Below are 23,524 nucleotides of genomic sequence, written 5' to 3'. Positions count from 1 at the left end.
TCTTCCAACTTGCCCATTTTCTTGGCATTTAGTTGCTGATAGTAGTCTCTTATGATCCTTTGTATTTCTGTGTTGTCTGTTGTGATCTCTCCATTTTCATTTCTAAATTTGTTGATTTGATTTTTCTCCCTTTGTTTCTTGATGAGTCCGGCTAATGGTTTAATTAATTTATTTTTAAAATGAAGGGTAATTGCTTTACAGAATTTTTCTGTTTTCTGTCAAACAACAAGAAGAATCAGCCATAGGTATACATATGTTCCCTCTCTTTCAAACCTGCTCCCATCTTCCTCCCCATTCCATCCCTCTAGATTTTTATAGAGGCCCTGTTTGAGTTCTCTGAGTCATTCAGCAAATTTCCATTGGCTGTCTATTGCACACGGTATTGTAAGTTTCAGTGTTATTACTAAATATTAGTATGGCTTCCTTGGTGGGTCAGTGGAAAACAATTCACCTGCAATGAAGGAGACATGGAGATGTGGGTTTGATCCCTGGGTTGGGAAGATCCTTTGCAGGAGGAACTGGCAACCCACTCCAGTATTCTTGTCTGGGAAATCCCATGGACAGGGGAGCCTGGAGGGCTAGAATCCATGGGGGCACAAGAGTTGGACAAGACTTAGGAACTGAACAAAAACAAAAATATTTAAATATTATATATTACTTCAGTAAAAGATTGTCAATCCAGTGAAAATATAGAGCAATACATAATTAACTTAGCTATAAGTGTTATATTAGAGCTAGGAAGTTGATTCTACTAAAAAGTTGTATCAATAAATAGTATCAAAAATCCTTCCTCATGACAGATTTCTTTTTTTTTTTTTTTTTGTAATTTCTTTATCCTAGAAAAGTTCTTATAATCTTTCTGGATATAATAAGATCCAGCAAACACAGTCTGAATAATTTTATGCATGCTTTTTTTCTGAGGTAGCATTTATGCATAAAACTTTTGTTCTGTTTCAGTAAGGCACTTTAGCATATGCTGGTTAAATTCTGTCTTCTTGTTACAGCCTAAATCTGTTTTCATTCAGGTCGGTTGCTTTATGCCTTCAAGCTAAAAAAAGGATATTTAAAATCTTGTGAGAAATGATTCACACTCTCTTTGGCAGCTAAAGCTACAATCTTTGTCTTTTGCTCACTCCTTGGGATTTGATGAACTAAAAGATTAAGACAGTCATACCACATGTATAAACTAAATGTATAAACCAAATGCTTTTCATTCTCTTACTGACAAAACAATTACTTGTGGCTTCTCAGAGAAAAGTCAGTCTTCTTTGTTAAAACTGTTTTCATAGACTATTAGTGTTGGAAACCTGCTTTAAGAATTCTTTGTTTCTTTTTTAAAGTGATTTAGGATTTTTTTTTCCAATTAATGAAAATGAAAAAGGTCAATTCTCTGTGGCAAGTGTAAAACCTAAGCAGGCACAATTTGCTGCCTTGTTGCTTTGGAGTCTCCTTGCTAGGAGACCATAAGACATGATAAAGTTTGGTAATGTCAAGGAAAGTTAATCATGAGTCAAGGAGACACTACAAAAAATCTATAGGCTAAAAAAAAAAAAAAATCTGTCCTAAAAAGAAGTGAAATAATGGTAGTTTGGGTTTTATTATATGGAAATCACTTTCAAAATTTACTGAGCACTTATTATGTGAGGAAAAATATGATATACTCTACAGAAAGCATAGAAATGAAAAATAAGAGTAAGGCTAAGATGGATTCATTAGCACATGAATTTTAGATGTATTATTTTATTTAATAATTAGCATCACTGTCAGGTGAATTATAGGTTTAATATAAATTACTATCTCATGCTTTAAGTATGAAAATAAATTCTGAGAGAACTGGCATCACTTTACAAAATTTGCTGCACAGAGAGAAAGAAAAGTTACAGATATAAAAGAAGGATGTGGAGAATTTTAGACCCTTTGTCAAAACAATTTTGTAAAATAATACAATCATAGCCTCTAGCTTCAAGACATAGAATCCTATGAATGTAACTCACAAGCTGAGTGAGTTTAGACAAGATATTTGACCCGTCTGAGCTGATGAAATCTGCTTCCTGTAGTTTTGAGGCAGTATGTATAAGAAAGAATAAGATATCTTGGAATAAACATGCAATCATATTCAGATGTTTTATATTTGGCCATACAGTACTTTTAAAGAAGACCCCCGCTCCTGTCTTTAAGGATCTAACAGTTTAGGATTTGAACAAATTATCTTATAGCCATAACACCTGGTAGCATCTAATGCAATGATAAGAAAGATGAATAACAAAGACAGGAAAAGAAAGTATTCTAGAGAGACTAAGATAGAGGAGCCTGATAATAGTTCAGAAAACTGTTGAAGAAAGAAATAGCCTTGAGATGAGCATTTTAAGATTGAAAAAGAAAAAGTTTTGGTTAAAGTAGATATTTTAACTTCATGGACAGGTTATAGCATCAATTTTCCTGTATTAAAAAAAGTTAACAGCAATATTTCAATAAATTTCCTCCACATTAAATATAATCATTCACCCTTAAATGTTTCTACTGTTTTCCAGGGAATTATTAAAAATAATTTTCCACTTTTGTCAACTTTGTGCTTCCTCATTATATTCTGATATAACATATTTTTTTAAGCTCCCCAAACATCTTGTGAAAGCAGGGATTCTGATTTAGTAGGTTGGATTTGGAACTGAGATTTTGCATTTCAAACAAACTCTTAGGTGCTGCCTCTGCTGTTGTCTGAGGACCACATTTCATGTGGTAAAGTGCTGAGAGGTTTCTCAAGATTTGTCTCATTGAGATCTCTCTTGATAAATGTCACATTGCCCTTGAAAATATGTGGGATATTTTCAATATCCTTTGATATTGATTTCTAACATAACTCCACTGTCTGTAATGAGAGAACAGGCTCTGTATGATTTCAATACCACTGGACCATGAAATTTTTGAATCTTGTTTTATGTCCCTGGATATGTTCCAGTGTCTCCTAGTTTATAGTCTATGGGAATTTGAATAGAACGTGTATCCTATTGTTGTGTGAAAATTGTATAAGTCTTAATTATGTTCAATTTGTTCATGGTATTTTTCAGGTTTACTATATCCTCATAATTTTGTGTATATTTAATTATCTTTTGAGAGTTTGATATTGAAACTCTGACTAAAAATCTTAATTTATCTACTTAAAAAATAATTGCAATACATAGTAGAATTATATGTAACTTTGTTCTGTATTTTCCAAGTCTCCTGTAAATGAATTATCATAATTTCATAATTTAAAAATTAAAAAGAGAAAAAAAAAAGTCTCTTTGAATGCTTTTTCCTCCTGGCTTTTCTGTCTTCTTAATGACTGCTGCTATTCATGTCTTTTGAAAATCGTAATCAAGATCCATTTGAATCAGTTGTTGGGCTAAAAAGCTAGGATTATCCCTTCTTTTTTAGATGCAAAGTCCAATATTTTTGGAACTACCTTGAAACATTCAGAATATGATCACTTCTACCATCTAGCAGTATTTCTAATCACCCCATATGCTACCCTATTGGTCAAAGTCTTTCAGCTTCCTCCTGGATTATTCTAATAGTTTCCTATCTGCCTCCATATACATGTCTCTGACCTCTGAAATCTAGACTCAATATAGAATCCTGGATGATACTTCTAAAAGCCACCATTTTAAAAGTTAATAAGCTCACCCTTGCTTTAGCCACACTGACCTTTTTGACATTTTTTGAACTTACTATGCATGAACCCTTTGCAAATTCATGTAGCTATTTTCACTCCTTTTTTTCAGTATCATTTTTTCAATAAAGTCAGTCATGACCACTCAATTAAAAAATATGATTCACCTTCCAGGCCAGTTCTGATCCCCTTTACTATGGTCTTCTTTTTTCACATTTTATTCTTTAAACACACACACACACAAACACACTATCACTCACAAACTCCTCACATATAACATAATCTATCTACTGAGTATGTTCATTGATTTTTTAAGTATCTTTAGCCCAGTAGAATACAAACTTGTGTGCTTCTTTTCTTCTTTCAAACATTGATTTAATCTGAGCAATTCAACAGTGCTTGGAACATATTGGTTGTTCATCAAGTATATATTGAATGAAGTAAGCAATATACAATTTGGAAACCTAGCCAGGACTTTCTTTGACTTCACTGAGGCAGATGTTGGCTAGTAGATTGTGAAAGAAATGAGAAATGAGGAGATCAAGATACATTATAATTATAAAAAAAAAAGAAAAAAGAAAAACTTGTCTGGAAGAGAAATAATATGTGAGAATCTGAGTAATACATTTATTTTCCTTTTATTTATAATAAAAAGTGAAATGTGATCTTAATTATAGGATAAGGGAAACTACTGATGAAATCATGCTTCAGCATAATATTTGGAAATGTCCAAAAAAACAAAAACAAGGGCTCAAAGTAAAGAGCTTACCCACAAAACGAAGAAAATTTGTATTCTTCCAGGAGTATACAATGAAATAAAAAATATTTTTATATTTTCAAAGTCAGTCCTAAGAAAAAAATTTACTCCAGCTTAGCCCAATGTTATTAATGGTGGTTTTACAGGAGTTGTGAGAAGACAAATGAAAGAGAAGGATAACACAATATATCAAAGGATTGCTGATTAGCATAGAGAGATTTAAGGATTTCTACACTTGATATCTTTAAGTGTTAAAGTTAAAGTTACATGGTTATCACTCAGGATGGTACAGACACCTGTATTTCTGGAAGGAAGCTGAGTTGGAACTTTACTGAGCAAGTGTAGCAGAACAGAAATGGTTCAGGAGAATAAATATTAGGTCTCTTCATTCTAAGTGGAGAGCTGCTAAAGCCAAGGTAAAAGTTATCTGTCTCTGGCATTGGATTTTAAAATAGAAAGATAAAAAGATTACATTCAGATCTGGCTTATTACAACTTAAAGGGGCTAGAGTAGATTAGTTAGGAGGAGTAATATTGTCCAGGTGAACATCAAAAATATGGTTGGCATAGAGGGTTGGAGGTGAAGAGGATAAAAGAGTTAAGAGGATTTAAAAAGCAATATGAGGGTGGTGTTGGTTTATCATTTACAAGGAGACTAACCATGCATTCTGATCTATTCTCTATACTATGTTTTTCCATCTTAAATATTAGTAAAGTAAAAGTGAAAGTGTTAGTTGCTCAGCTGTGTCCAACTCTTTTCGACCCTGTGGACTGTAGCCCATCATACCCCTGTGTCCCTGGGATTCTCCAAGTGAGAATACTGGAATGGGTTACCATGACCTTCTCTAGGGATCTTCCCCACCCAGAGATCAAAGCAAGGTCTCCACATTGTAGGCAGGTTCTTTACCATCTGAGCCAGCTGGGAAGCCCAAATATTAGTAAGATGAAGTTGTTCAGTCGTGTCCGACTCTTTGCGACCCCATGGACTGTAACCTACTAGGCTTCTCCGGCCATGGGATTCTCCAGGAAAGAATACTGGAGTGGATTGCCATTTCCTTCTCCAGGGGATCTTCCCGACCCAGGGATTGAACCCGGGTCTCCTGCATTGGAGGCAGACGCTTTAACCTCTGAGCCACCAGGGAAGCCCCCAAATATTAGTAAAGCTCCTTTATACTCACATAGGTTCCAATTTGAATGATAACCTATTTGATAAACCTATATATAGGTTGTATCATTTTTTGGAGTAGATGACAAATTCTTTAACAGTCTTTAAAATAGTATCAGTGACTCAATAATCCATGATAGGGAGGAGAAGGTTGATAAATAAATAATGCAAGAGGTACTCACACACTTCAGATGAATGTAATTATTTATATTAATATTTATGGTAGTGTATATTGTATTTAGTATGTATCTACCATAAATCTACCCTCAAATTTTGCTCAAGACATAGCAAAATATTATAAAGCAAATATTATGACCACTGTGATACTATTAATTTAAGCTAAGTGTCCTCAGTTTCTTCTGGTATTTCTCATTTAATTTTTAACTCTCCACTGCTTTGATCATTTTTAAAAGGTATGTCTTGTCTGATAAATGAAGACTAGAATAAGATTGTAATAGTTTTTTCTGTTAATATCCCCACTTATAAAACTTATACATGAATTAATTTTGGGTTCTTATTTTGTTTTTGGCTGCCATAATAAAATTCTAACCCACATTTCCATTGTTTTTTTTTTTTTTTTTTTTGTCTAACTCTTCTGGAGTTAATTTTGTGTTTCCCTAGAGATTCTGGCTCATGTATATATGTGACTGCATTTTTGATAGCTCAACTTAGTTGTCGATAAATTACATAAGCAGTATCCAAACTGAGTCTTGGATTTTATTCAGAACTTAAAGCCAAAATCTACTTAACTCTCTCTTGTAAAAATCCCCCTTTCCAAGATCTTATTGTTTCTTGTCTAGATTACAATGAATGTCACTTATTGTTCTTTATACTCTGACTTCCATGTTTATCTACACATTAATATACACAGTGTAAAAAAATATTTAGAAAATGAATATTTGTCAGTGGTTTTTACAATGTGTTGTGTTAGGCCCTCAGTCGTGTCCGACTCTTTTGTGACCACATGGAATATAGGCCACCAGGTTCCTCTGTCCATGGAATTCTCCAGGCAAGAATACTGGAGTGGCTTGCATAGGGATTGAACCTGGGTCTCCTGCGTTGCAGGTAGATTGTTTACTGTCTGAGACACCAGACAAGCCCAAGATTACCATAAAGTATAAGCTTTTACTATGCAGCTGCTGTTACTGCTGCTAAGTCGTTTCAGCCGTGTTCGACTCTGTTTGACCCCATAGACAGCAGCTCACCAGGCTCCGCTGTCCCTGGGATTCTCCAGGCAAGAATGCTGGAGTGGGTTGCCATTTCCTTCTCCAATGCACGAAAGTGAAAAGTGAAAGTGAAGTCGCTCAGTCGTGTCGGACTCTTCGCGACCCAATGAACTGCAGCTTACCAGACTTCTCCGTCCATGGGATTTTCCAGGCAAGAGTAATGGACTGGGTTGCCATTGCCTTATGAAAAATTTACAAATTTACAAATTCTTCACCGTGGCCTTTTAGTCCCTCCATGAACTTGCCTATCCCTCCAACTTTACCATACCCCACTTTTTCCTTCACTACATCCACTTCCACCATCCTGACTTTCAGGTGGTTCTAAAGTTATACCAAGTTCATATACACTTTAGAGCCTTCACATTTCAACCTGCCTAAAATGTACTCTCCTGGATATTCATATGGTTGGTATCAATAAGAATGTCAATATTTTAGAAAGTTACAGAATGTACACCAAATAAATCTAAATTAGTACTTCCAAAGCACTATGTATCATATCATTTTAACACTTTTTACAATCAGAACTATTTTGTGTGTGTGTGTGTCTATTAGACTGATTAGTTTCCCAACCAAGATAAAACCCTATAAAATATGGATATTATCTTTATCATTAGCACTGTATTCACAATATCTAGAACTGAATCTGGGACAAGATAGCTGTTTAGTTATGAGAATATACTTTTTTTTTACATAGGGAAAATGCTTGAAACATTCAAAGTTTCAGATGATTGTGTACATTTAGCATTAGAAAAATTATTTTTATTATCACGTTTCTTTAAAAGGAAAAAAACAGGTTGGATTTTTCACTGATATTTAATGGAAGCAGGATTAACTGACCTAACATAAATAACAGAAATCTGGTTTTAGCATTCAAGATAGATTGAGAAAAGCACAAAGATGAGAATTATGGAGAAATTTTTGTATTAAAATAAACAAAGATTAAAATTGCAATATTCTAAAGAATTTAGGTATGCTATAATTTTGGAATTCTCTGTGTGGAAGACCTCTGAGCATTTCTTAATGTATTTTTTTCTAGGATCAAGAATTAAATAGATCTACTATACAAAGACTGCCTGTATGCCTTTAACCATGGGCCAAATTGCTGAAGACAATTATATTCGTGAAACATAACCTCCTATAGTGAGCAATAGCTATATTTTTTATTTCTGTGATTTTACTTAAAAGTTTACCTTTATTAAATCTATTTACATTCTGATCTTCCTCCCTTTCCATTCCTTCCTTTCTTCCCTCCTTCCTCTATCACCTCTCTTCCTTTATTCTTTCCTTCCTCTCTTCCCTTCTTCCTCCCTTCCTCCCTTTCTGATTCTCATTTTTCATCTCTCTATATCGTTACATATAAACTGCCATTAAGCAGCATTCCTTGAGACATAATTTTAAGGAGAAAAATATTTTTTGAGAATTACTGGACTTACACTTTTTAATCAGAATTATTTTGGATAAAACACTAAACTTATATAGTGAGGCAGGAGAAGGGGACAACAGAGGATGAGATGGTTGGATGGCATCGCCAACTCGATGGACATGGGTTTGCGTGGACTCTGGTTATTGGTGTTGGACAGGGAGGCTTGGCGTGCTGTGCTTCATGGGGTCACAAAGAGTCGGACACCACTGAGCAACTGAACTGAACTGAACTGAAGGAATTTTCAAAGCCTAAGGAACAAGAAAAATGCATGTCTGATCATCTGGGATGATTCCAGTTTAGGGGTATTATAAACAAAGCTGATATAATTTTTTTTAATGTGGCTAATAGCTAGAATTATAGTTGATAGATCAAATGATAGGAATATGCTTACTTTTATCAATAACTCAGAAACAATGTCTGAGAATTCTGGTTGCTCCACATCCATGCCAGTTTTGGTGTCCTCACTCTTTATTATTTGTTTGAAAGTGCTAATTGTTTAGTGTTGTCCGACTCTTTGTGACCCTATGGACTGTAGCCTGCCTGGCTCATCTGTCCATGGAATTCTCCAGGCAAGAATACTGGAGTGGGTAGCCATTCCCTTCTCTGGGATCTTCCTGACCCAGGGACTGAACCTGAGTTTCCTACATTACAGGCAAATTCTTTACCATCTGAGCCACCGGGGAAGCCCAAAGGATCAGAAATAGTTGCTGAAACCTGGAATTGAACCAGGGACCTTTAGATCTTCAGTCTAACACTCTCGCAGTTGAGCTATTTCAGCCACTCACTATTATTATTTATTTAATTAAGCTATAATTAGCATATAACATTGTGTAAGTTTAAGGTGTCCAGCTTGACTTGATACATTTGTATATTGCAATATGATTACCACCATTGCCTTAGTTAACACCTCTATCATGTCACTTAATTATCTTTTGTGTGTGTGTGGTGAAAACAATTAAGACCTAGTCTCTTAGCAAATTTGAAGTTTATACAGAAGTGTTGACTGTAATCACTATGCTGTACAATAGATCTTCAGGATCTACTTATCTAGTTGCAACTTTGTATTGTTAAACCACATCTCTTCAATTCTGCCGCTATCTAACCCCTGATAAACACAATTCTATTCTCTGTTATTATAAATTTACCATTTTTATATTCCATGTTTAAGTGATGTTACACTTAATCTGCATTTCTCTAACTTACCTCACATAACATAACACCCTCAAGGGCTATCCATGTTGCAAATGGCAGGATTTCCTTCTTTCTCATGGCTCAATAATATCACTTTGTATGAATATATATACCATATCTTCTTTATCAATTCATCTGTTGATGGGCACTTAAGTTGTTTCCACATGTTGGCTGTTGTGAATAATGGTGCAGTAAACATGGATTACAGATGTATTTTCAATATCTTTTCATTTATTTTAGATATATAATCACAAGTGGGATTGTTGAATCATATGACAGTTCTATATTTAATTTTTTAAGGAAACTCCATACTGCTTTCCACAGGGCTGACCGTTCACAAGGGTTTCCTTTTCTTTAGCCAAACACAGATTATCTCTTATCTCTTATCTTCTTGCTGATAGCCATTCTAAGAGGTATGAAGTGGTATCTAATTTTTTTTTTTTGGTTTTGATCTGCATTTCCTTGATGATTATTAATGTTTAATACATTTTTATGTGTTTTTCGGCCATCTTTATATATTCCTTGGAAAAATGCCTATTCAGGTCTTCTGTCCATTTTTTATTTCAATTGTCTTTTTTTGCTGTTATTATAGATATGAGTTTTTTATAAGTCTTTACCCAATACACAATTTGCAAACATTTTCCCATGCTGTAGGATACCTTTTTGTTTTGTTGATTTTTTTCTTTTTCTGTGCAGTTTTTCATTTGATGTAATCCCACTAGTTGATTTTTTACATTTTGTTGTCTGTGTTTTTGGTGTCATAACTGAAAAGAATTATTGCCAAGACCAAAGTCAAAATGCTTCTTCCCGAAGTTTTCTTTTAGGAGTTTATAGTATCAGTTTTCATTTTATGGTCTTTAATCTATTTTGAGTTCACTTTTTTGAGTGATATAAGATAAGGATCTGATTTTAGTTCTCTGCATATGATTACCCATTTTTACCAATACCATTTTTCTCCCTTGATTATTCTTCACTCCCCTACCTAATATTAGGTTGACTGTACATACAATGGCTTATTTCTGGCCTCCCTATTCTCCTTCACTGTTCTGTGTCTGTTTTTTTGCCAGTTCCATACTGTTTTATTTACTATAGCTTTGTAGTATAGTTTGAAATCAGTAATTGTAGTCCCTCTTGCTGTGTTATTCTTTTATAGCATTGCTTTAGCTATTCAAGGTCTTTTGTGGTTCCATAGATTTAATTTTTTTTGTTTGTTTATGTGAAAAGTACCATCACAATTTTATAGGAATTTCATTGAATCTATTGATCAATTTGGGTAATATGAACATTTTATCAATGTTAATTATTATAAACCACAATCATAGAGTATCACTCTATTCAATTGTATCTTTTCAATTTCTATTTTAAAGTCTTGTAATCTTTCACTCTCTTGGTTAAATTTATCCCTACGTATTTTTTTTTAATTCTATTGATCATGTGATAGTTTTCTTATATTTCTTTGTACTGTTAGCTCAATTGGAGATTTCATTTTCATTTTATTTTTCTCTAGCACTGTTGATTACATTTATGAACTTACTGGCTTTATGCATATATTATTTTGCCAAGTGTTCATTGATATTATTTGCTCCTTATTAAATAACTTTCCTGTTGCCTTTCCTCTTGAAATCCAGTCATATTTTCCTTTTTCTTCGTACATTTAATAAGTTTAAGATGTAGCTTGGGCATTTTCAGTGCTATGTTTAGAGTCTCTAGATTCTGTTACATTCATCCAAACAGTATTGATATTTGTGTGTGTTGGTTTGCTTAAGCAGACAATTGATTGTACTTAAACTGCAATCTTTGTCTCTTGGTAATAAGCTCAAAATTCAGTCCAGTGATTTTAGCCTTTGTTGTGCCCCTGAGGTCTGTATGTGGCTCAGTACCAATTTAAGTTTACATTATACACATAATTCATAATTTCTCCTCTCTTGTTCTCTCTTTTCTTAGCATTCCTTCATCACTTTTAAACGTGGTTTTATAATTTGGGTGCCCCAAATTCTATTCTGTTTCCTTAAGGCAGCAATGAGTTTGATTTGCCTCTTAGTTTTAAGGACCAATATATAAATAGCTCATCCAGATTCATTCCCTTCTTCACTGTCATTCCTTCATCCAAATGTTGACTCCCTATCAAGAGCAACTTCTTTTCACCCTTCCTCTTCTTCCTTCCTTCTTCATCTCTTTCTTTTCTGTATAATCTCTTTTTTGTTTGTTTGTTTGTAAGATCATTGGTACTATGAACACATACTTTTAAATTAAGAATGTGTAAGGAATGCTGAAATCCTGTCTTTCTAAATATTATATATACATTTTGCCTTTTTCTTACTGCCATGTTTTTCATTGAAATTTATCAAAGTTTAGAAAGGAAGCATCTTTTTTTCCCTTCAAAGCCTAATTGAAAACAGAGTTTTATTTTATAGTGATTTGCCATGCCATGCTTCAGTTGTGTCTGACTCTGTGCGACCCAATGAACTGTTGCCCACCAGTTTCCTCTGTCCATGGGATTCTACAGGCAAGAATACTGGAGTGGATTGTCATTCCCTTTTCCAGGTGATCTTCCTGACCCAGAATCAAACTGACATGTTTTACCTCAAACCTACCTTGGCAGACAGGTTCTTTATCACTATCACCACCTGGGAAGCACTATAGTACCTTAAAACATTTTAAAATACATCATCAGTAACTCAATTCATGTCCAATATTCCTTTTGTTAGACATTGATCCTGATACAAATAAAACCTACTTTATTCATTCATTCTTTCACTTAACCGATATTTATTCAGCTCTAGCTATATGCAACAGTTTTTTTTTTTCCAGTGAAGAAAATATAAATATGACCAAAAATGGCATAGCCTTTCAGCTTAGCAAGAAAAAATAATATTCAACAGAGCATCACCCAAACAAACAAATTCAGGTTTTAATAGGATAAAACATAGGAAGGAGAGGGTCATGATGATGAAGTACACATCAGGTGAAAATCACTTATGTATGGAGGCTAGAGTAAGCTTTTCTGAGGAAGTGACTACTGAACTAAGATTTGACAGAAAGTAAGATTCAACTAACAAGGGCTGAATGCAGTGGATGAGCAGGGAAAGACAATTCCAGACAAGCTAAATAGCCTGGAATGTTCAAGATGGAACTGAAAAGAGGTCAGAATAGTTGAAGCATAGAGCATGAGGTGAGAGGATAATGCTAAATGAGACCTGTGAGGCAGATGGAGAACAGATGATTGAGGGTTTGTGAGCCAGGCTAAATTTCAATCTTTGTCCTTAGAGCAATGAATACCTACATAATCTTTGCCATTAGCTTTCACAACATTTGCAGTCTGACAGCATGAGATTCTCTTGTTTACAGGTAATTAAGAAAGTTTTTCCCTCACATTATAGATGGTGATATTCTAACAGGAATTTTAATATCATACACAGTAAAATAGGAAAAATAAACATAAAATTCTGTATGAAAAACATAAAAGGAAAATATTTACAAATGTATTTTATTTAATCAACTAAACTTATCTAATGTTAATGGAAGGGTGGTTTATATTTCGTAAATGAGGTCTTATTTCTTGTGGATACTGTTTAAAACATACTGTTTAAGCACATATCTGAACATAATTATGACATATCTGAAAGAAACTCTAAGTAGCTGTGAAACTGAAGGTCACTCAGTCATGTTCAACTCTTTGTGACCCCATGGACTATACAGTCCATGGAATTCTCCATGCCAGAATACTGGAGTGGATAGCCTTTCCCTTCTCCAGCATATCTTCCCAACCCAGGGAGAGAACCCAGTCTCCCACATTGCAGGCGGATTCTTTACCACCTGAGCCACAAGGGAAGCCCTAAAAGTGAAAGTGAAAGTGGCTGCAGTGTTTTTCAAAATCACAGTTTATGAGCTCACTGGGGTACGGTCATATACTTTTTAATCTTGTAAGAAATATGAATTAAGCACATTGTTTTGGTGGAAACTCAGAGGAGTAATTACATAGTTACACATGAGCAAGCCTGAATCTATTACAAACAGCATTTAGCAATGTATGTCTTATTTCTGAAATACCCATTTGCATGCATAAAAATTACCAATATTTATATTCAAATAAAAGCAATACAATTTATGATTGATGAATAATCTAAAGCTCCATACTCCTCTAGATACTTATTTTAAGTCTGAGGGAAATGTATCCTGTTGAGAAATATCTGATGAAATCCAGCTGTATTTTATTCTCATTTCAATCTATCATCACAGAAAATATTGACTATTTTTCCCCTCAGACATGCAGCTGTCAACTATCCAACTATGGGCCTAGATTTACATTTTAGTTTATTTCCTACCTATTCATTTTCATTTAAAACACTTGTTTCATGAAACTAGCATTTACTGTGTAAAAAAGGAAGGCAGGATGTGCAATCTCATCAAACCTGTCAATGAATGTTCATGGACACAGCAAATAATGTTTGTTAAATTCAAGAGAATATATTTCCACCTTAAGAGATGGTAAAAATTACTATACATCTATGGGCATTGTATGCATACTCAGTCACTCAACTGTGTCTGACTCTTTGCAACCACACAGACTGTAACCCACAAGTTTCCTCTGTCCATGGATTTTTCCAGGCAAGAATATTGGAACAGGAGGCCACTTCCTTCTCCAGAGGATCTTCCCAACCCAGGAATCAAACCCATGTCTCTTATATCTCCTGCACTGGCAGGCAGATTCTTTATCACTGTGCACTGAGCATTATTCCTATCATATTTATTATTCCAGTAAAAAGATTTCTATTGTGTGCCAATAGTGATAAGAATCCCTGTCCCTTCATTCCCCCACCCATTTGTGCAAGCATATTCAGTCATGTCCAACTCTTTGTGACCCCATGGATGCTAGCCCACTTGGCTCCTTTGTCCATGGGATTCTCCAGGCAAGAATACTGCAGTGGGTTGCCATTTCTTTCTCTAGGGGACGTTCCTGACTCAAGGATCAAACTCTTGTCTCTTGTGTCTCCTACATTGGCAGGCCAGTTCTTTAGCAGCTGGGCCACGAGGGAAGCCCAACCCCAAGAGGCATATTCAAATATCTGCAAAGTGTTTCTGCTCACTTTGAAAGTAGGCCAAGTTACAAAAGACCCTGGGTAGTTGTATAGACTTTAAGATCTTTGGAAAACTTAAAGACACTTTGCAATCAGTAGCAGAGAGAGGATATGTTAGTGAAGACATGCAAGGATGGAGTGGTAAATTCCAATAGCTATCACCCAGAAGAATAAAAAATATGTATATTTATTTCTCATAAAACAATTCTTGGTGATAGTTTAGGCTGATGGAACCATTCTCTTCAGTGTGGTTTTGTAAGAATCCTAGTTCCTTCTGTCTCACAGCTCAGCTATCCCAGAGGATATCATTTGCAATAGATTCAGTCACTGGGTTGGGAAAAAGAAATTATAGAAGAGACACATTGGTTTCCTAAAAGACTTAGTTTAGATATAGTGTACGTCAATTCCATTTACTATCTACTGGGAAGGACTAATCATACAACATTCATAATTGCAAGGGAACTGGGAAATATAGTTCTTGCCTAAGTATTCAATTTCAAGCTACAACTCTCGACTATGGAGAGGAGATAGTTTTGGAGATAGCTTCTTGTCTCTGACACAGAGAAGTGTTTCTTTTTAATTGTTCTGGACATAAGAGGGCATTTTGTTGGTTTTATTTTATTGCTTGTTCATTTTTCTGGCCAATTATGTATATATGAAGGTCACAAGGCTAAGAAACTTATACTAGCAACTATAGTTTGTAATAAATCTATAAGCACCAAAAGTCAGCACATAGCTCAGATCACTAAACAGAGGAAGAAATTGTAACTCAACATTCCATACCACCTAGGGGGGGAAAAATAAAGCATGAATTTCTGTGAATAAGGTGAATCGGTCTTAGAGTTTGGGATTAAGGTGGCATTCCAAGTAATGATATAGCAAATATTTTTCTTATTTCACTACATGTTTGTAAAATCCTGTTATTTTAGTATATACTAGGTATATTATTCTATGTTGTGAAAATTCTGATGATTCCAAGAGAGAAGAATATGCCCCAAGAAATCATACATGAAATGAATTATCTTCAGAAAGTAAATGCAAAATCTGGTTTAACACGGTGGCAATAAAGTCTAACTAACTAAGATGGTTTTAAAATTAGAAATGTTAATGTCCACCTGCCCTACTCTCTAGTCTCTTTTCTGCCAGCAGAAATACTCATTAAGTTCATAGTGGATTATTTTTGAACAATAAACACTCTTATTTCATCAGCTAAGAAGAGATGGAAGAGGGTTTATTTGCATCTCTGGACCAGATTTTGCTCAGATAGGACTTCAGCAACATGTACAAGCCATCTGCTCAGCCACACCAGCCAGGCCTCTATACCCAAAATTTTTCCTGCTGATTTTTCATCCTTTAGAAAATCGATGATGTTGGTTATCATTTTCTTCTCATTCTATTTTTTTTCTGGATTTTATTTCACTTTAAATAAAATCTTAGTGTTATCTTCCTCAAAGGTCATCTTTGACCTTCTCTGAAGGAGTAAAGGCAGTGGACAGAGGGACTCCAGCATGTATGGGTACAATGTGCCCTGGAGGACCATGATGTAGATCTTTGCTCTAGATTATGTCCATGCCTCTAGCTTCCTATTGCCTTTGGAACCCAAGGATACCTGCTTGATGACCACAGGACTTCACAATATCCTTTCCACAGACTATGTGTACCCAGAAAAGACTCAACTTGTATTTTTTGGAAGGCATTCCAGCACCTGCTTCAGTTTCTCGCCATGGAGCTTTCTCTTGCCTCCCTCTTGTGGTACCTGAGACATGTTCATTCTTCAGTTCTGAATGAAAAGAGAAATTTTGATTAATAATGAAAGCTGTTTTTACTGTCATGTATCTATACAGATGGGCTTCCCTGGTGGCTCAGTGGTAAAGAGTCCACCTAGCAACGCAGGAGAAACAAGAGATATGGGTTTGATTCCTGAATTGGGAAGACCCTGGAGAAGGAAATGACAACCCACACCAGTATTCTTGCCTGGAAAATTCCATGGAAAAAGGAGTCAAGAGTACATGGGGTCATAAAGAGTTGGACATGAGTGAATGTGCATGCACACTTGGGGTTGGGGATGCAGGGGCAGGGATTCTTATAACTACTGGCACACAATAGAAATATTTTTACTGGAAATGTGATAAATGTGATATTAATAATAACTGGTGACACAGTGGTAAAGAATCTGCCTGCAAATGCAGGAGATACAAGAGACACAGTTTTGATCCCTGGGTTGGGAAGATCCCCTGGAGAAGGAAATGGCTAACTACTCCAATATTCTTCCTGGAGAATCCCATAAACAGAGGAGCCCAGTGGGCTATAGTCCATGGGGTTGCAGAGTCAGACACGACTGAGCAACTGAGCATGCACACATCTATGTACTCATACTCACCAAGAATAAACCTAAAAGTCCACTAAGACATTTGTGTTTTCCTGTAAAAACTGATTCCTCTAAAAAAACCAAGACATCATGGTGTGCAAACTTCTTCTAGGCAAGTTGAAGGATGTTGGTTTTAGGAATAAATGGGAAATGTGTAAATCATCAAGTATTCTTTGGGTATTGTCATTTAAATGGTAATATATGGAACATAAATTTAAAATTCAAAATTTTATTTATGATGATTTTTTTTTTACCCTTTCATGTAAATCAATAGCCTGTGGCTGTTTTTTCTTCAGGGTACACCTTAGTATACCTTAGTGGTGAAAATGTGGTCATCCCAATAGTCCAAGTTTAAACTCAAGTTCTGCTCCTTACTTACTTAAAGTTTGGGCCTATTACTTTTCTTCTCTCTCTCTCTTTTTTTTTTTTTTTCAGATTCCCTACCTATATCATGCAGGTAATAATAAAAACAACACATGACCCTTGCATTAAGTGAAATTAAATGTATTCCCACAAGGAGCCCAAAAGTATGCCAAGAACATAATAAACTTTATTATTATTCTTTATTTGCCTAAAAGTTTTATTAAAGTTAAAAGTACATAAGGAAGTATCATGTTTACTTAAAAAGCAAGAATACAAAACTAGTAAATATTTGCAAAAATAAACATTAACAATATATAATAATTAAAATGTTCTATCAAATTATTGGAGATCAGCTCAACTTCAAGGCATTTTTGAAAGTAACTCATTATTAATGTAGATATAAAAATCTACCACTTTTCATCTTTACAGTATTCAAAAAATAGTACAATTACAGGTGTATGTGGGATTTGAGGCAATTAACCAAATGTGAGGTGAAGAAAAAAATGGATTCTGTAAATAAAATCTGAAATACCCATTTTATACATAGTAACAAACAAATAGGTATAATTATACCTATAATATAGTCTATTACCCAGGCTCTAAGATTTCACTTTTAATTAAAATTTTCTCATTTATTCCGTATTCTAACAATCATCACTGCCAGATTTTGGTATAAGAAATTTTTTAAGAAAGAAACTTCTATTTAAAGATGATTTTTCTCTAGCTAAGTAGACATTTCCATCAGCCTTTTCTTGTTTCACTGCTGAATGTGTATGAGATTTCCAGGATCATTAGACCTCTGAGAACAGAAACCACAATAAAAGGCTACAAATAAAATGAACAGAAACAAAGGAACTCATGAAATGAGCAAATTGCATAAAAGAGATGGGAACTTATTTTAAAAGTAATAATCTGAGAAGAGAATCAAATATGAGATGATGTAAAAAGGAAAAGTCAGAAAATTAAAGGAGCTTTCAGGAATTAAAAGAAATATAAATTTAAAAAATTAAAAGTTTAATACAAGGTAGGAAGGTAGAAGGATAAAGATAATGAAATTCTCTTCCAAATTAAAGATAGGCAAAGCATAGAATAGTAAGAGAGAAAATATAAGGGAATTGAGAATCAATATAGAAATTCAAGCATGCATTTTTTGAAACTGGATTAAAAAGAAAAGGAAAAACTAAAGGAAAAGATATCATAGAAATAATGTAACAATTATCCTCAGCATAAATTTGTGTGAATTTCTCTATGCATATGTGCTCAGCATAATGGATAAAATAAAAGCCCTCATTAAGGCATATAATTGTTAAATTGAAAGATGTAGTGACAGAGAGAGACAAAGACTGAGAGAAAGCTTTAAAAGTAGGAAAAAAAGGCGTGGAGGGGAGGGGGTGATCACAAAACTTTTTGAACATAAGTATCCTAACAGCAACACTGAGAGCTAGAAGAAAATGAAAAAAAAAAAAAAAAAAAATCTCAAAATGTTTTTGCGACTGGGGCAATTGATTTCAAATCTGAGTTATGTACTTAAATAAGTCATCAATTTTGATAGTGGGATAAAGAAAATTCTAGATAAGTAAGTCACCCAAAATTTCAGGCCTGTGACCACTCTTTTAGGTGAAACCAACAAATATCAGTGCTTAAATCACAGAAAAGGAAAATTTCAGGTTCTGAGAAAAGACCATTTGATAAGTAAAAATGATAAAGAGACTCATCAGAATGAGAGTCAAGAGAACTGGAGCATCCTTGCATGCGTAGCTGGTCCAGATTTGAGCAAGACAACAGCTCATAAGGAAGGGAGAAAGGTGTATGTAGTGAGCAGACTAAGGGGCGGGGGTTCCTTTGGAGTTCTACACTGAGAAGCTGTTTTAGACTGTTGTGCAATGTAAAGAACTAGCAATAGGTACATAGAGAAATGAACATATAAATAAGACCTAATTTATTCTGAAAATGAAAAAGTAGAACTGATCAAATGTAAATGTAAACACAGTGAATCACTTGACTCAGAGTAAATGATATCTATTTGGTCATAATATTGTAAACACTGAAAATTAATTTGGCCCAAACCTGTGATATAACTATATTAGGTAGAAGCAGGGACAGTATTGTACTTGAGCTGATTAAACCATAAAAACAAGTCAAGAGATTACGCTTGAAAGTGAAGTCGCTCAGTCGTGTCCAACTCTTTGTGACCCCATGACTGTAGCCCACCAGGCTCCTCTGTCCATGGGAATCTCCAGGCAAGAATGGTGGAGTGGGTTGCCATTTCCTTCTTCAGGGGATCTTCCCAAGCCAGGGATTGAACCCAGGTCTCCCAGATTGCAGGCAGGTGATCTAAATAAAATAGCAAGGTAAGCATTACAATTAAAAAAATGGAAGTAAATACCAGATAAAAGTGCAATATAATAATACAAAAAATAATATAATAATCAGGACTTCAGTGTAGGTGGATAGTTCACTTACATCTTATTAGGATCTTTTTACTTTGAAACTTGGTCAATGTATTAGTTTAAAAATACATGTATATTTAATATGTACATTTCTCCTTGATATCTGGCTGAAATAAAAGCAGACCTCCCAATCCTCAGTGGTTCCAAGAAGGGCACTGCCAAGCTTATTTGCTCTTCTGAGTCTTAGTTAATTATCCCTTCTATGGGAGGAGGAATAAGTGAACACTAGCAGATTCTCCAAATGTGGCTAAGAAAGCATGCAGAGAGCCATTGCCTTAACAGGAGGGATAAAGAGCGAAGGCAAATCACTTCCAAGTTGTCAGGGACCCGAATTAGAACTGGAACAGATTTTTAAAGTGTGAGCCAAGGAGTTTTGTGGATTTTTAGCCTGGATTTGACAGAGCAGAGTGGCCAGTTCCCACTTGCTCCATCAGTGCTCCTTGCTTATGGCCAGAGGAGAAAAAAAAAAATTAAAAAGATTGAACTTTTGACTGAATATTTTCTAAAACATATCTTGGAATTCCTATACTACAGTAAAGGTCAGAAAACTATACCCTGTTGGCCAAACCTCACCCTTTACCCATTTGTATATGGTCATTTACGCTTGTCATATGGTCAAAAAAAATTTTTTTTTTTAAAAGAGTATTTTGTAATACATGAAAATTATTTGAAATTCAAAGTTTAATGTTGACAATTAAAACTGTATTGGGACACAGCCATTTCCAACCATTTACTTATCATCTCTGGATGCTCCTGCACACTAGCATAGTTTGAGATGTTTCTCAAGAGACTGTAAGGCCCACAGTCTAAAATATTGACTATGAGACCCTTTACAAAAAAAAGTCTGCCAAACCCTGTACTGAAAGAACATATATTATCTCATCAAAATGTTTAATTTTTTGGTCTCTCCCATACATACTCCGTGAGAGAAACTAACAATGTTGATGAATAGTAAAATTTCTGAACAAATTATGGAAATTAGTTGCAACAAGCTTCTATAGTTTAAACTATCACAGTCTTTGACAAGTTTAGTCAGTAACATGCAGATAGAGCTCACCTGAAATCAAGTATCATAGATTTTGGAAACAGTTCAGTCTTCACTCTCTCTAGACGAACTTACCTACCCAGGAACTGAAGATTCATGTGAACTAGCAGTTCTGTGGTCTATGATTAAATTCTCAAAATTGAACCTTTGAGAATCAAGGTTATAAAAAATCACTCTGCCAATGTGGATGTCCTGTGCAATTGGTCACTGTTCAATTAACTAGTTTGCATTAGTGTCTCCCAAATGAAGAAAGTGACTTATTCAGTTGCTAACTCCAGACAAGCAAACGGAGATTTAACTGGGGAAGAATCTTAGGAAAGAGCAAAAAAAAAAAAGTATATAAATATATATATACATATATATATATATATATATATATATATACATATATATATATATGAGCTGTAGATACTCTGAACTTCTCAGTTACTTTTCCCCTATCATTTGGAAGTCATTTGAAAGTCAGGGAGTCAGATAATTCAAACTGAAACAACATTGACAAATTCCTCTTGGAGAGGAATAGGACTCATAGTTGAAACTGAAAATTACTATCTCACTTTTTTGTTGTTGCTGTTCAGTAATCAAGCCGGAATCAAGATTGCTGGGAGAAATATCAATAACCTCAGATATGCAGATGACACTACCCTTATGGCAGAAAGTGAAGAAGAACTAAAGTGCCTCTTGATGAAAGTGAAAGAGGAGAGTAAAAATGTTGGCTTAAAGCTCAACATTCAGAAAACGAAGATCATGGCATCTGGTCCCATTACTTCATGGCAAATAGATGGGGAAACAGTGGAAAGAGTGGATGGCTTTAATTTGGGGGCCCTAAAATCACTGTAGATGGTGATTGCAGCCATCATTAAAAGACACTTACTCCTTGGAAGGAAAGTTATGACCAACTTAGACAGTATATTCAAAAGCAGATGAAATTACTTTGCCAACAAAGGTCCATCTAGTCAAGGCTATTGTTTTTCCAGTGGTATGTATGGATGTGAGAGTTGGACTAGAAAGAAAGCTGAGCAATGAATTGTTGCTTTTGGACTGTGGTGTTGGAGAAGACTCTTGAGAGTCCCTAGGACTGCAAGGAGATCTAACCAGTCCATCCTAAAGGAAATCAGTCCTGACTATTCACTGGAAGGACTAATGTTGAAGCTGAAACTCCAGTACTTTAGCTTTCTGATGGGAAGAGCTGACTCATTTAAAAAGACCCTGATGCTGGGAGGGATTGGGGGCAGGAGGAGAAGGGGATGACAGAGGATGAGATGGTTGGACGGCATTACCCACTCAATAGACATGAGTTTGAGTAAACTCAAAGTTTGTTATGGAGTTGGTGATGGACAGGGAAGCCTGGCATGCTGCAGTATATGGGGTTGCAAAGAGTTGGACATGACTGAGAGACTGAACTGAACTGAACTAACTCAGCGAGCACTGCCTCCAGCATTAGAGCACACAGATCCCAGGCCTTCCTCTCCAATCACCACATTCTTTGGCTATAAATTTGGAGACTATGCCACTCAGAAAACAAAACTTCATAAGGAAAATGTATGGTGTTGGACAGGAAGACAAACAGACATGCATCCCCCCACAAATACTGGTTTGTTAATTAATTCAACAAATGTTTTCCGAATACCACTGTGTGCAAGGTAACATATTAATTTAGAAGTGATGGTACATCAGTTGGTTACTATTATAATTGGAGATGTACTATTGGAACAGATGAGGAAGAAATCTGTTGGCACCCTTTATAATTCTGGACTCAGCCTTCTCCGAGGCTGTCAGCTCTAGATCTGCATTCCTTAGTATAACTATATGGATAAATTATGAAGTGAGAGAAAATGGAATTCAAGGCAAAAAAAAAATGTAGTGAAATTTAAATAATAAAATGTTAACATTCTAAGATAAGACAAAGATCCCAATAATTATATCTGAAGAAGTATGAGCAGAAATCTATGGGGGAGAGTTATGAAAATGTCCCATAGCAGGCAAAAAGAAGATGATGTATTTCATATTTGTAGGGTAAATAAAGTTAATACACTCATAAAAATTGTAATTATATTTTTTTCAGATTTCTGTATACTTGTTATGATGACTCACTGTGATATATAAAGGACAGAGTTGGTTTATGTATGTTGAACATCATATTATATTTCTATCTAACTCTATGAGTTTCAAACATTTTTACAGGCATCTATATTGGCGGCAGGAGGAAAAGGAGACAACAGAGGATGTGATGGCTGGATGGCATCACCAACTCAATGGACATGAGTTTGAGTGAACTCTGGGAGTTGGGGATGGACAGGGAGGCCTGGCGTGCTGCAATTCATGGGGTCGCAAAGAGTCGGACACAACTGAGTGACTGAACTGACTGACTGACTGATATATCTCCATATTGTTTCATCAATACTCACAACTTCACTGTAGCTTGCTCCTGTGATCATTTAAAAGAAAGCTCACATAGACTTTTTATTTTTATTTTATTTGAAATTTCTGACATAAACATTGTGATGTCAGATTTTTAAGGTTTTTATTTGCCTAAATCTGTTGATGGCTTTCTTAATTTTAAATTTTAAAGTCCTTTAGTTTTTGATGTGGGCTGTGTAGTTAAATTAATTTTTGGTCTCCTAAAGTGAGTTCATTTTTCTCTTAAGAGATAATCTTATCATAAACAATGTAAAATGTATTTGTTAGATATTTAAAAAAATATTTTATGTTGCATATTTCCCATAGATATATACCTATTCATTGACTAGTTTAATTTTTCCAATTGACCTTTTGGGAATCAAAGGCATTCCTAATTTTTTGTGCCTGTT

The 23,524-nt window shown here is 35.0% G+C and overlaps 2 non-coding genes across 2 annotated transcripts; both read right to left on the bottom strand.

Annotated features, from left to right (window-relative positions):
* Positions 1-5,475: 5,475 nt before the first annotated feature.
* Positions 5,476-5,547, bottom strand: TRNAW-CCA (transfer RNA tryptophan (anticodon CCA)). Its single transcript has one exon. It is a non-coding gene; the product is annotated as a tRNA-Trp (tRNA).
* Positions 5,548-8,924: 3,377 nt separating this feature from the next.
* TRNAF-GAA (transfer RNA phenylalanine (anticodon GAA)) lies at positions 8,925-8,997 on the bottom strand. The gene has a single exon. It is a non-coding gene; the product is annotated as a tRNA-Phe (tRNA).
* Between the last annotated feature and the right edge of the window lie 14,527 nt (positions 8,998-23,524).

Source organism: Capricornis sumatraensis, chromosome 18 (genome assembly GCF_032405125.1).
Source record: "Capricornis sumatraensis isolate serow.1 chromosome 18, serow.2, whole genome shotgun sequence".
Taxonomy (NCBI): domain Eukaryota; kingdom Metazoa; phylum Chordata; class Mammalia; order Artiodactyla; family Bovidae; genus Capricornis; species Capricornis sumatraensis.
This window is presented reverse-complemented; position numbering and strand designations above follow the sequence as displayed.